This window comes from Salmo salar, chromosome 10 (genome assembly GCF_965601325.2).
Source record: "Salmo salar chromosome 10, fSalSal1, whole genome shotgun sequence".
Taxonomy (NCBI): domain Eukaryota; kingdom Metazoa; phylum Chordata; class Actinopteri; order Salmoniformes; family Salmonidae; genus Salmo; species Salmo salar.
Window position 1 is genome coordinate 122,307,938 of NC_138300.1, and position 14,563 is coordinate 122,322,500.

Sequence of the window (14,563 nt, forward strand, 5' to 3'; positions counted from 1 at the left end):
TGAAACTAAGCCTGTTATGAGTGCTTCATTTGTTTGTTTTGTTACACCAGTGTGATTTGCTTCACTATATCCCATTGTGTTGGGATCCTGGGATTCTATTGTTACCAATGTGCTGAGCAGAATATGGAAACATATTATTGACAGATTATTCTGTTGTTACGGAGTATGAAACTCCCACTGTGACGCTAGAGCTGGTTATGGATACACGCACGCACGCACGGACGCACGCACACGCACACAAAATGGTACTTGCAGTTTAGTACACAGACTAGAAGCTTTGGTGCAGGTTGAGGTCACACAGCAGTACAGTAGCTATTAGTAGATGGACAGTGCATTCGGAAAGTATTCAGACCCCTTGACATTTTCCACAGTCTTATTCTAAAATGTATTGAATCGTTCCCCCCCCCCCCCCATCAATCTACACACAATACCCCATAATGATAAAGAAAAAACAGGTTTTTAGAAAATGTTTGCAAATGTATAACAAAAACATTTACTGAAATACCTTATTTACATAAGTATTCAGATCCTTTGCTAGCAAACAACTTAATTGGAGTCCACCTGTGGTAAATTCTATTGATTGGACATGATTTGGAAAGGCATACACCTGCCGATGTAAGGTCCCACAGTTGACAGTGCATGTCAGAGCAAAAACCAAACCATGAGGTAGAAGGAGTTGTCCGTAGAGCTCCGAGACAGGATTGTGTCGAGGAACAGATCTGAGGAAGGGTACCAAAACATTTATGCAGCGTTGAAGGTCCCCAAGGACACAGTGGCCTCCATCATTCTTAAAGTGGAAGAAGTTTGGAACCACCAAGACTCTTCCTAGAGCTGGCCGCCCAGCTAAACTGAGCAATCGGGGGAGAAGGGCCTTGGTCAGGGAGGTGACCAAGAATCTGATTGGAGCTCTATCAGAATGACAGAGTTCCTCTGTGGAGATGGGAGAACCTTCCAGAAGTACAACCATCTCTGCAGCCCTCCACCAATCAGGCCTTTATGGTAGAGTGGCCAGACAGAATCCACTCCTCAGTAAAAGGCACATGACAGCCCGCTAGGAGTTTGCCAAAAGGCACCTAAATGACTCTCAGACCATGAGAAACAAGATTCTCTGGTCTGATGAAACCAAGATTGAACTCTCTGGCCTGAATGCCAAGTGTCACGTCTGGAGGAAACCTGGCACCATCCCTACGGTGAAGCATGGTGGTGGCAGCATCATGCTGTGGGGATGATTTTCAGCAGCAGGGACTGGGAGACTAGTCAGGAGATATGTTTTTTTTTTTAAACTTTTTACCCCAATTTCGTGGTATCCAATTGGTAGTTACTGTCTTGTCCCATCGCTGCAACTCCCGTACGGACTCGGGAGAGGCGAAGGTAGAGAGCCATGCGTCCTCCGAAACACGACCCAGCCAAGCCGCACTGCTCACTTAACCTGGAAGCCAGCCTCACCAATGTGTCGGAGGAAACACCATACAACTGCCAACTGGTGTCAGCGTGCATGCACCCGGCCCATCACAAGGAGTCACTAGAGCGCGATGGGACAAGGACATCCAAACCCTCCCTTAAGCCGGACGACACCACGTCATGGGTCTCCCGGTCGCAGCCAGCTTCGACACAGCCTGGTATCGAACCCGGGTGTGTAGTGATGCCTCTAGCGCTGCGATGCAGTGTCTTAGACCGCTGCGCCACTCGGAGGCCGACTAGTCAGTAGTCAGTATCGAGGGAAATATGAACGGAGAAAAGTACAAAGAGATCCTTTATGAAAACCTGCTCCAGAGCGCTCAGGACCTACAACTCGGGTGAAGGTTCACCTTCAACAGGACAACGACCCTAAACACACAGCCAAGACAATGCAGGAATGGCTTCGGGACAAGTCTCTGAATTTCCTTGAATGGCCCAGCTAGAACCTGGACTTGAACCCGATCGAACATCTCTGGAGAGACCTGAAAATAGCTATGCAGCGACGCTCCCCATCCAACCTGACAGAGCTTGAGAGGATCTGCAGAGAAGAATGGGGGAAACTCCCCAAACACAGGTGTGACAAGCTTGTAGCATCATACCCAGGAAGACTCAAGGCTGTAATTGCAGCCAAAGGTGCTTCAACAAAGTACTGAGTAAAAGGTCTGAATACTTATGTAAATGTGATCGTTTTTTATATTTAATACATTTGCAAAAATGTCTAAAAACCTGTTTTGCTTTGTCATTATGGAGTATCGTGTGTAGATTGACGAGGAAAAAAACCTATTTAATCAATTTTAGAATAGGGCTGTAACATAACGAAATGTGGAAAAAGTCAAGGGGTCTGAATACTTTCCAAATACACTGTATGCTTTGCATTGATCATTGGCTTGTGCGTGACATGTATCTGGAACACTGTTGGGATGTTATCCAATATAATTATCCAGGATAATAGTCCATTGATGCTATACGGCTACTGTTCATCATTATTTTACACTACTGTCTGCCTGCGACTGTCCTTGTGGATCTCATTCGTCCAACCCACCTCCTGCCTCCATTCTAGACCTCCCTCCGTCCCACCATCCCTCGAATCCTCCTTCATCCAACCATTCCTCGGAATCTCCTTCATCCAACCACATCCCTCGGAATCCTCCTTCATCCAACCATCCCTCGAATCCTCCTTCATCCAACCACATCCCTCGGAATCCTCCTTCATCCAACCACATCCCTCGGAATCCTCCTTCATCCAACCACATCCCTCGGAATCCTCCTTCATCCAACCACATCCCTCGGAATCCTCCTTCATCCAACCACATCCCTCGGAATCCTCCTTCATCCAACCACATCCCTCCGAATCCTCCTTCATCCAACCACATCCCTCCGAATCTTCCTTCTGTCACGTTGCGCCAATTCGAATCTGGTATTAGGATATAAACAAACCATGCAACTTAGTTTTGCAATGATTATTTAATTCATAAATAGAATGATAGTACAAATGGAAAATATGATGTTCGTATATATATATATATATATACGGTCTCGCTGTGACACCACGCAGGGCAGACAGAGAAGAGAGCGTCACATCCTATTGTTCTCTCTTATATACTATGACAGAGATAGTTCCTGCTCAATGCTGGCCTGTCAGGGCGAGGATGAGCGTGGTTTAAACTTGCTCATCCTAACGTCGGCGTGCAGGCAGGTCCCAGCCTAGTGACGCACTTCCTGTCGCCGGGTGTAGTTCTTGTCTTCAGCAGTTGACTTATCTGTAGTTTATATACTTAATATTGTAGCATAGCTTCCCCGGTATATTATATAGGTTATGGAAACAAATAGCCAGTTCAACCCTAACACTTCATCCAACCACATCCCTCGGAATCCTCCTTCATCCAACCACATCCCTCGGAATCCTCCTTCATCCAACCACCTCGGAATCCTCCTTCATCCAACCACATCCCTCGGAATCCTCCTTCATCCGCCAACGGAATCAGTAGTGGCAGTGTGTGTAACTCTCCTTACGTCACCAACAGGACCTCCTAGTGCTTCTCACTCCTGCATTACCTATATTCAGCCGCTATTGGACGAGACGAATCCCATTATGTCTGGCGAAATCCAAACACTGCATTCCACAGTAAGAACCTCATACCAACGGTCCAGCATGGTGGTGGTAGTGTGATGGTTTGGGGATGCTTTGCTGCCTCAGGACCTGGACGACTGGCCTTTATAGAAGGAACCATGGAATTCTGCTCTGTATCAGAGAATTCTACAGGAGAATGTCAGGCCCATCCGTCTGTGAGCTGAAACTGAAGCGCAGCTGGGTCATGCAGCAAGACAACGATCCAAAACACACAGTCAACAAAACAACAAATTGGAAGTTTTGGAATGGCCTAGTTAAAGTCCAGACCTAATCCCAATTGAGATGTTTTGTGGCAGGATTTGAAACAAGCAGTTCATGCTTGAAAACCCACAAATGTCACTGCGTTAAAAGCAGTTCTGCATGGCAGAGTGGGCCAAAATTCAGTGATGTGAGAGACTGATCAACAACTACAGGAAGTGTTTGGTTGCAGTCATTGCAGCTAAAGGTGGAACAACCAGTTATTGAGTGTAAGAGGGACATAACTTTTTGACGCAGGGGAATTGGGTGTTGAATAACTTTGTTATTAAATAAAATAAGTATAAAAAACGTTATTTGTAAACTCAGGTTCTCTTTATCTAATATTAGGTATTGGTTTGCAGATCAGATAACATTCGGTATCAAACATATGCAAAAGAATAGAGAAAATCAGAAAGGGGGCCAATAGTTTTTCACAACAGTGTAGTAGGTAACAGTGTTTCATTTGGGATGCAGACAGATTTAATCCACATTGCAAATGGCCCCTTCAGAAAAGGTCTGCATCTGCATCTGCATCAGCATCTGCTTTGGGTTACTGAACGATAGGCTCTCTTTCACAAACTCTCTCGATTTTGTCCATCTTTTCCCAAATGCATCTCACACACACAAGATTAATTTCATTAAACCCAAAGGAAAAAAACATTTAAAAAAATAAATGAATTACACATATTCTTCTGACTGCAGGTGCCCAGAGGAGTGGCAGTATTACTAGTAGGTAATAGATGGCTCATACAGGGAGATGTGTATGAATTGCTACACACACACACACACACACACACACAGACCTTTATCAAAGGTGTAGTGACACATACAGTACAGCAGAGTGAAACATACAGTACAGACTCTGGCTCTAACTCCCTCTGTTGAAATCATTTAGTTATTTTTATTTAACCTTTACTTAACTAGGCAAGTCAGTTAAGAACACATTTTTATTTACAATGACGGCCTACCCCTAACCTGGACGACGCTGGGCCAATTGTGTGCCGCCCTATGGGACTCCAAATCAATGGTCTGTTGTGATACAGCCTGGAATCAAACCAGGTCTGTAGTGACTCCTCTAGCACTGAGAGGCAGTGCCTTAGACCTCTGCGCCACTCGGGAGCGCCTCTCTGTTAAAAGCATGTTATTCGACTCTGACCCTAACTCACTGTTAAAAGCATTTCAGCTCACCTAGCAATCGATGTGAGTTTCAGAGAGTTACATATATCAGGCACTTTTTTTTTTTAGTTAAAACAAAAATACATAGCATATGCTTTCAAGCACAGAGCCGTAGGGGGCAAACAGTTGTAGCATGTTATCGTGCATCATACAAGATCAATTGTATTTTACAAGGCTGCTTTTTTGAGTTAGAAAGACTTAAAGAGCCACAGAACAGATAGGCGTTTTTCTGTTGCTCATTAGAAAAACGAGATTTCAGTCTTGGAGGTGTGTTTCTCCTGACCGATTCTGCGTTTGGTTAATGACGTATGATCTCCATCAGACTCCGTAAACGCAGAAGTCTATTTCACTTCCTCAAAATCCCCCAGAATGAATCTAAGATAACTCAAGAAATATGTAATAAATTGACATTATTTTTTGTTGCTGTGGATGTTTTAGTTGCGCAATTTGACAGCTAAGTGTGTTTGGTGCAGTATTTCTCAAGTTAAAAATATGTACGATTTGTTGTCTTATGTAAACAAAGTCGGAGCTACTGTGCAAGTCGGTCTCACTGTGCTATTGGATAGAGAGAAATCGCCGCAGCTGTTCACCCGATGTTGGTTAGGCAAATGGACATCTTCTAATCAAAACCTTAAAATGTACTCTTTGTGACGCACGGATGTTCCCAACTCCGTTTTAGAGGAGACTGACGTCATGACCAAAAGTATCTTACTTACATTTTGCAGTCAATTTGGATACTAGAATAACTGTTTCTATCTTACAATCGATGCCACATAGGCAGTTTTCAAAGGGATTCATTGCTTTAAAAAAAAAGGCAGCCGCTCTTTAATACCCATCGCAACATGTTGCCATGGTTTCAGCAATGATGCATAAAAAGGCATGAAGTGTGAAGGAATAGGAGGTTGCTATATGTTTAAAATGGGCCTCACGGGTCTCTCCCTAATATCCCGCCACAGTGTACATGCAGCTAGCAACACACACCATCTGTTTTACTATCCTTGTGGGGACCTAAAATTGACTTCCATTTAAAATCCTATTTTCCCTAACCCATAACCGTAAACCTAACCATAACCCCTAAATCTAAACCTAACCACTAAGCCTAAAATAGCCTTTGTCCTCGTGGGGAACTGGGAAATATCCTTGTGGGGACTTCCTGTACCCACGAGGATAGTAATACAGGCAGGCACACACACACACACACACACACACACACACACACACACACACACACATCTACTGCAACATGCATGTTAGACATCTGCTGTGAGATAAGTGAATGAAGATTAGCCCTCCAGTGCTAAGTGAAAGGTCTTAATTATGGAGGCTCAACCTCTCCACTAAATCATGTAGAGACCAAGTCTACATCCCAAATGGCACCCTATTCCCTATATAGTGCACTACTTTGGCCCATAGGGTTCTGGTCAAAAGTAGTGCACTATATAGGGCATAGGGTGCGATTTGGGACGTGACCAACAACAGGAGGAGCACAGAACTGGGTCAAAACCGTAATGGATGTTCAATATTTACTGCCATGAATAAATCCAAAACGATCATTCAGAACACCACAAAACAACCAACACCTTCTTTTATGCTTCCTTATTATTCCCAGTAGTAAATATTTAACTATCGAGAGAAGATGTTTACAGAAGCAAACACGACATGACACTTTAATGCACTTCTATTCCTTAGTGGAATACTTGACAAAAGTGCTTGCAGCAGCAGTGTGAAAGTATTGTAGAAAGTTCAAGTGGATTAGGTTATTTTGGGTATCTGGGAATATGCGGCACACCATTATTTTGTCAACACAAAGGCCTACCTACATATTAATTGAAGTCAACATTTCTGCTGATACAGTGTTACAAATGTATCACTGTATTTATCACTCACTGTAATTAAACTACTATTACTTTCCAATGTGGTTCATTTAATGATTTGTTGGGTCGTCAAAATGAAATGTTAAAAAAAATAAAAAAAATAGCCTAAAACATTTCATCTATTTCTTGGTCGATATATTTTTGTGCAGGCACCTGCAGCATATCCTACATATGTTGAGTGTTACAATCTGCATGCACGATCTGGTACCTCTCTAGGTATCTTCCTAGGTTCCTGTGTTCTATGGAGTTCTTCCTGGCCATTGTGCTTCTGCATTGCTTGCACTCTGGGGTTTTAGATTACGTTAGATTTACATTTTAGTCATTTAGCAGACGCTCTTATCCAGAGCGACTTACAGTAGTGAATGCATACATTTCATACATTTTTTTTTTCTTTTTTTTTCTTCCCCCCATACTGGTCCCCCGTGGGAATCAAACCCACAACCCTGGCGTTGCAAACACCATGCTCTACCAACTGAGCCACACGCTGGGTTTCTGTAAAGCACTTTGTGACATCTGATGATGTAAAAAAAGGGCTTTATAAAAATAAATCTGATTGATTGCTAAACTAAACTGATGGTGTAGGCTTGTTACAGATATGTTTGTATACAGGCTTAGTCTTATCTCCATTATTCTCCCTGCAAATCTTCTCTAATCAAATTAAGTGAGTAAGAGCAAGCTGCCTGTTCCATTGAAGACGAAACACTTTCTTGTCCACAGAGCAGAGCCTGCTTCCCCTACTACAGTACAGTATCTCTTTGCAGTGCTCTGTACTGTAATAAACATTCATCGGCTTGCTTATTTTATTGCAGTGGGCTTGATTGATGGCAAATCTATGCAATCCTAGGGATCAGTGGAACTGCATAATTGAAAAGTGACAAGTGTAGAGAAAGGTTTAAATCAGTAAGGCATAAGCCAAAACGAAGAGTGGCTTTTCTGGCCTTCAAAATCGATAACCACTATCATATTTGTTTGGCTTATTGAATGATGCAATTACTGTACGTCCTGATTTATATATTCATTTGTTTGACATTTTGCAGGATGCAATCCCTTGATACACCCCTTCTATTTCAAGAATGCCCAAAATGGGCACTTTGTATGACTATAGGAATATACATATTTTTATATATTTATTGACCCTCTCTCTTGTTTAGACAAGAGTTGAGGGAAATTCATTGAGTATAATTTTTTGGACAAGCACACAAAAATCTGTTTTGTGCTGTAGGCTTTTATACACGCACGCACACACACACACACACACACACACACACACACACACACACACACACACACACACACACACACACACACACACACACACACACACACACACACACACACACACAGGGGCGGACTGGGACCAGAAATCGGCGCTGGCATTTCTAACACACCGGACCATTTTTTCCCCAGAGGCCCCCACAACAGTACATTATTTTCCCCTGAGGCCCCTACAACAGTCCATTATTTTCCCCTGAGGCCCCTACAACAGTCCATTATTTTCCCCTGCTGGCCCCCACATCAGCCCTTACTCTTTGAGGCTCCTATTATAAGCCAGATAATTATAATTTTGCACAAAAAAAAGTTTGACAGGCCCACAGCTAGATAGCTGTTAATAACTGTGTGTGGTGAGAAAGATGGACCAGCCAATTTGCACGTCTGCCCTTACAGAGACGAACATAATTTTCCTCTAGAAATTCATCCTGATTAATTTGCATGCATGTCATATTGCAGGTTTTTAAGTGTGCCGTTTGAAAGATAGTCTAATGACAGAAAATCGTATTATTAGCTAATATGAGCTCAATGCTCGATAATTATGCTGTGGCTGTGGGTTCTCGACCTTTACAGTGGAATGACGCGTGATGCTGCGTTACTTTTCACGTACCCATCTAGTCCACCACCGGAGAAAAGCGTCGGTCTATCCCAGGCACACCGGTCACTGGAGCCGCTGTTGAGAAGAAAACCGAACCGTGCTGGTAGAGGGGAAGGAAAGGCATCCTGTGTCTGCCTTTTTGCAGTGCGGCTGCTTTGGACAATTCATCTATTCCTTTCATAAAAGGATTTCACCCATACATTTATAAAAGGACCAGTACACCGAATAAGGTGAATACATTTATAAATACATATGGACTTGTAGCTAGTTTCAGCTTGAACGAGAGAGAAGACAGTGTGTGTGTGTGTGTGTGTGTGTGTGTGTGTGTGTGTGTGTGTGTGTAGTACCGCTGCGATATGGGAGAGCTTTCACCACCACTCGTTTATATAGCTAGTTAGCTACCTGGCTAAGCTAGGCTAAGCCAAACACCTCTTCAAATCCAATGGTTATGTTGATTAGCCAACGACCGAGGAGATTATAAAAAAGCACTTGGCACGGTGTGTTGACAGCGGCTCTAGGAGACATAATGTTACCGTTTGTGTTAGCCAGGACTGCTTGATTTCACCGGGACTAACAAAATGTCGGCCACGGTTTCTTCTAACCGAAGCGAAGGTAACGCCTGTAAATAGCTAGCTAGTTCGCTGTTAATAACTCTCTCTCTCTCTCTCTCTCTGTGTGTGGTGAGATAAATCATACCAAAGACGCCCATTAAAACTTACGACAAAAGCATCTTTACTCTGAACATTTCAGCGGTGTGTGGAAGGTTTTACCCCCCAGGATCAAGCACCTGTCGCTCAGGTTAAAGTCTGTTGATGCTAATGTCAGCTACACTGTGTGACTGTTGATGCTAATGTTGAGCTACACTGTGTGACTGTTGATGCTAATGTTGAGCTACACTGTGTGACTGTTGATGCTAATGTTGAGCTACACTGTGACTGTTGATGCTAATGTTGAGCTACACTGTGACTGTTGATGCTAATGTCAGCTACACTGTGTGACTGTTGATGCTAATGTCAGCTACACTGTGTGACTGTTGATGCTAATGTCAGCTACACTGTGTGACTGTTGATGCTAATGTCAGCTACACTGTGTGACTGTTGATGCTAATGTTGAGCTACACTGTGTGACTGTTGATGCTAATGTCAGCTACACTGTGTGACTGTTGATGCTAATGTCAGCTACACTGTGTGACTGTTGATGCTAATGTCAGCTACACTATGTGACTGTTGACGCTAATGTCAGCTACACTGTGTGACTGTTGATGCTAATGTCAGCTACACTGTGTCTGTTGACGCTAATGTCAGCTACACTGTGTGACTGTTGATGCTAATGTTGAGCTACACTGTGTGACTGTTGATGCTAATGTCAGCAACACTGTGTGACTGTTGATGCTAATGTCAGCTACACTGTGTGACTGTTGATGCTAATGTTAGTTACACTATGTGACTGTTGATGCTAATGTTGAACTACACTGTGACTGTTGATGCTAATGTTGAGCTACACTATGTGACTATTGATGCTAATGTTGAGCTACACTGTGTGAGTGTTGATGCTAATGTTGAGCTACACTGTGTGACTGTTGATGCTAATGTTGAGCTACACTGTGTGACTGTTGATGCTAATGTCAGCTACACTGTGTGACTGTTGATGCTAATGTTGAGCTACACTGTGTGACTGTTGATGCTAATGTTGAGCTACACTGTGTGACTGTTGATGCTAATGTTGAGCTACACTGTGTGACTGTTGATGCTAATGTTGAGCTACACTGTATGACTGTTGATGCTAATGTTGAGCTACACTGTGTGACTGTTGATGTTAATGTCAGCTACACTGTGTGACTGTTGATGCTAATGTCAGCTACACTATGTGACTGTTGAAGCTAATGTCAGCTACACTCTGTGACTGTTGATGCTAATGTCAGCTACACTCTGTGACTGTTGATGCTAATGTCAGCTACACTCTGACTGTTGATGCTAATGTTGAGCTACACTGTGTGACCGTTGATGCTAATGTTGAGCTACACTGTGTGACTGTTGATGCTAATGTTGAGCTACACTGTGTGACTGTTGATGCTAATGTCGAGCTACACTGTGTGACTGTTGATGCTAATGTCAGCTACACTATGTGACTGTTGATGCTAATGTCAGCTACACTATGTGACTGTTGATGCTAATGTCGAGCTACACTATGTGACTGTTGATGCTAATGTCAGCTACACTATGTGACTGTTGATGCTAATGTCGAGCTACACTATGTGACTGTTGATGCTAATGTCAGCTACACTATGTGACTGTTGATGCTAATGTCAGCTACACTCTGTGACTGTTGATGCTAATGTCAGCTACACTCTGTGACTGTTGATGCTAATGTTGAGCTACACTGTGTGACTGTTGATGCTAATGTTGAGCTACACTGTGTCTGTTGATGCTAATGTCAGCTACACTGTGTGACTGTTGATGCTAATGTTGAGCTACACTGTGTGACTGTTGATGCTAGCTAATATAGTTGACCGTATAGTTCAGGCAGCAATGAATAAAAAAAAACACCAATTTCACATAAGTTAACTAGGTAATACGTGTAGTTTGCTACGTTGTATACTGAGATGTTACGTTTTTAGAATGTAACTACATGGCTAAATAGTCGTCTCGACGACGTTATTAAGAACACAGGTTAGCTGCTATGCTGGTTAGCAAGCTGTTTAGAGGGCTTAGCTAGTGATGTTTGATCGGGGATTTTCTAGGTAACCATTTTATATTATAGCAGGCTAGCTAAGTATGGTTATATCTAACTACCTCCCATCACCAGTCACCAGTTGAATATAGATGGTCAGGCAACATCTGTCATCAGGAGTCCTGCCTTGTTGGGCGTTGTCTTGTAGCCACTGTAACTTGACCAACTCGGTTACATGGAGGACAAGAGACTACTGGGGGGGGGGGGGGGGGGGGGGGGGGGGGGGGGGGAAATCATACCGGCAGTGATCTTCAGGTCGTAAAGACAGCGCTCTAGAAAGATGCCTAAGTTTCCGAATGTAAATTTTGAGTTGGATTTTTTTTTTTCCTTCTTCAGAGTTCCCCGGTTATCTTGAAAGCAGTAATAGGACATGTGATTGTGACCTTTTGACTTGTGTGTATGTGAAGGGGACACACTTTTATTCACGCCACATCGATACAAACTGATCGTAGCAGGTTAGGAAAGCATTTTTTTTTTTTTTACTAACCCTAACCCTTTTCCTAACCTTAACAGTCTCCTAACCTGCTACATTACAGTAGCGGCGGTGTGTTGGTAAAATCACTAGGGACGCCAAGCCAGGGAAAAAAATTGTATGTGTTGTGATATTTGTGTTGTTTGCTCTGTAACATGTTAGTTCATATGCCTTGCCACCGTAATATATTGGTCTAAGTCCGAAAACAATAAGACACAGTGGCAGAGTGAATTCAACTGCACCTGTGTTTTATCACAAAAGCAGAGAGCATCATCTGTCCGGTAAAGTACACAAAGCATATTGCATGTAACAAACAGTTACAAGAGGTGTGTTTTCATCTGGTTTTTAAAATGTTTTAATCTAATTGTACTGCTTGCATTAGTTACTTGATGTGGAATAGAGTTCCATGTAGCCATGTCTCTATGTAGTAGCCATGTCTCTATGTAGTCTCTATGTAGTAGCCATGTCTCTATGTAGTAGCCATGTCTCTATGTAGTCTCTATGTAGTAGCCATGTCTCTATGTAGTAGTCATGTCTCTATGTAGTCTCTATGTAGTAGCCATGTCTCTATGTAGTAGCCATGTCTCTATGTAGTAGCCATGTCTCTATGTAGTAGCCATGTCTCTATGTAGTCTCTATGTAGTAGCCATGTCTCTATGTAGTCTCTATGTAGTAGTCATGTCTCTATGTAGTCTCTATGTAGTAGCCATGTCTCTATGTAGTAGCCATGTCTCTATGTAGTCTCTATGTAGTAGCCATGTCTCTATGTAGTAGCCATGTCTCTATGTAGTAGCCATGTCTCTATGTAGTAGCCATGTATCTATGTAGTCTCTATGTAGTAGCCATGTCTCTATGTAGTAGCCACGTCTCTATGTAGTCTCTATGTAGTAGCCACGTCTCTATGTAGTAGCCATGTCTCTATGTAGTAGCCATGTCTCTATGTAGTAGTCATGTCTCTATGTAGTCTCTATGTAGTAGCCACGTCTCTATGTAGTAGCCATGTCTCTATGTAGTCTCTATGTAGTAGCCACGTCTCTATGTAGTAGCCATGTCTCTATGTAGTAGCCATGTCTCTATGTAGTAGTCATGTCTCTATGTAGTCTATGTAGTAGTCATGTCTCTATGTAGTAGTCATGTCTCTATGTAGTAGCCACGTCTCTATGTAGTAGCCACGTCTCTATGTAGTAGCCACGTCTCTATGTAGTAGCCATGTCTCTATGTAGTAGTCATGTCTCTATGTAGTAGTCATGTCTCTATGTAGTCTCTATGTAGTAGTCATGTCTCTATATAGTAGCCATGTCTCTATGTAGTCTCTATGTAGTAGTCATGTCTCTATGTAGTCTATGTAGTAGCCACGTCTCTATGTAGTAGCCACGTCTCTATGTAGTAGCCACGTCTCTATGTAGTAGCCACGTCTCTATGTAGTAGCCATGTCTCTATGTAGTAGTCATGTCTCTATGTAGTAGCCATGTCTCTATGTAGTAGTCATGTCTCTATGTAGTCTCTATGTAGTAGTCATGTCTCTATATAGTAGCCATGTCTCTATGTAGTCTCTATGTAGTAGCCATGTCTCTATGTAGTAGCCATGTCTCTATGTAGTAGTCATGTCTCTATGTAGTAGTCATGTCTCTATGTAGTCTCTATGTAGTAGTCATGTCTCTATGTAGTCTCTATGTAGTAGTCTCTATGTAGTAGTCATGTCTCTATGTAGTAGTCATGTCTCTATATAGTAGTCATGTCTCTATGTAGTAGTCATGTCTCTATGTAGTCTCTATGTAGTAGTCATGTCTCTATGTAGTCTATGTAGTAGTCATGTCTATGTAGTCTCTATGTAGTAGTCATGTCTCTATGTAGTCTATGTAGTAGCCATGTCTCTATGTAGTAGCCATGTCTCTATGTAGTAGCCATGTCTCTATGTAGTCTCTATGTAGTAGCCATGTCTCTATGTAGTCTCTATGTAGTAGTCATGTCTCTATGTAGTCTCTATGTAGTAGTCATGTCTCTATGTAGTAGTCATGTCTCTATGTAGTAGTCATGTCTCTATGTAGTCTCTATGTAGTAGTCATGTCTCTATGTAGTCTCTATGTAGTAGTCATGTCTCTATGTAGTAGTCATGTCTCTATGTAGTCTCTATGTAGTAGTCATGTCTCAATGTAGTAGTCATGTCTCTATGTAGTACTTTGCGCCTTCAAAAGTCTGTTCTGGGGAGCATCAGACTAGCAGTGTTTAAAAATAGGCTGCTTTTATTTATTTCATTACATTGTCATCTAAGTATGACTGAGTATGTTTGTCCTCTGGCTGGGCCACACATTCAGAGACTTGTCCCGAAGCCAGTCCTGCGTTTTCTTGGCTGTGTGCTTACGGTCATTTTCCTGTTGGAAAGTGTACCTTCGCCCCAGTCTGAGATCCTGAGCGCTCTGGAGCAGGTTTTCATCAAGGATCTCTCTGTACTTTACTCTGTTCATCTTTCCCTTGATCCTGACTAGTCTCCCAGTCCCTGCCGCCGGAAAAACATACCCACAGCATGATGCTGCCACCACCATGCTTCACCATAGGGATGGTGCCAGGTTTCCTCCAGATGTGACGCTTGACATTGAGGCCAGAGAGTTCAATCTTGG

The 14,563-nt window shown here is 42.7% G+C and overlaps 1 protein-coding gene across 9 annotated transcripts in view; it reads left to right on the forward strand.

Moving 5' to 3' along the window:
* tjp1b (tight junction protein 1b) overlaps positions 1 to 14,563 on the forward strand; it is a 280,697-nt gene that overhangs the window by 120,157 nt on the left and 145,977 nt on the right. The window contains exon 1 of one of the 9 annotated variants that reach the window (XM_045688623.2): positions 8,725 to 8,973. The exons of 7 other annotated variants lie outside the window; for them this stretch is intronic. The gene's annotated coding sequence lies outside the window, so the exon portion shown is untranslated. Of the gene's footprint in view, positions 1 to 8,724; positions 8,974 to 9,064; positions 9,356 to 14,563 lie in introns of those variants that run through there. One more of the 9 variants, XM_045688624.2, reaches the window with a different exon arrangement.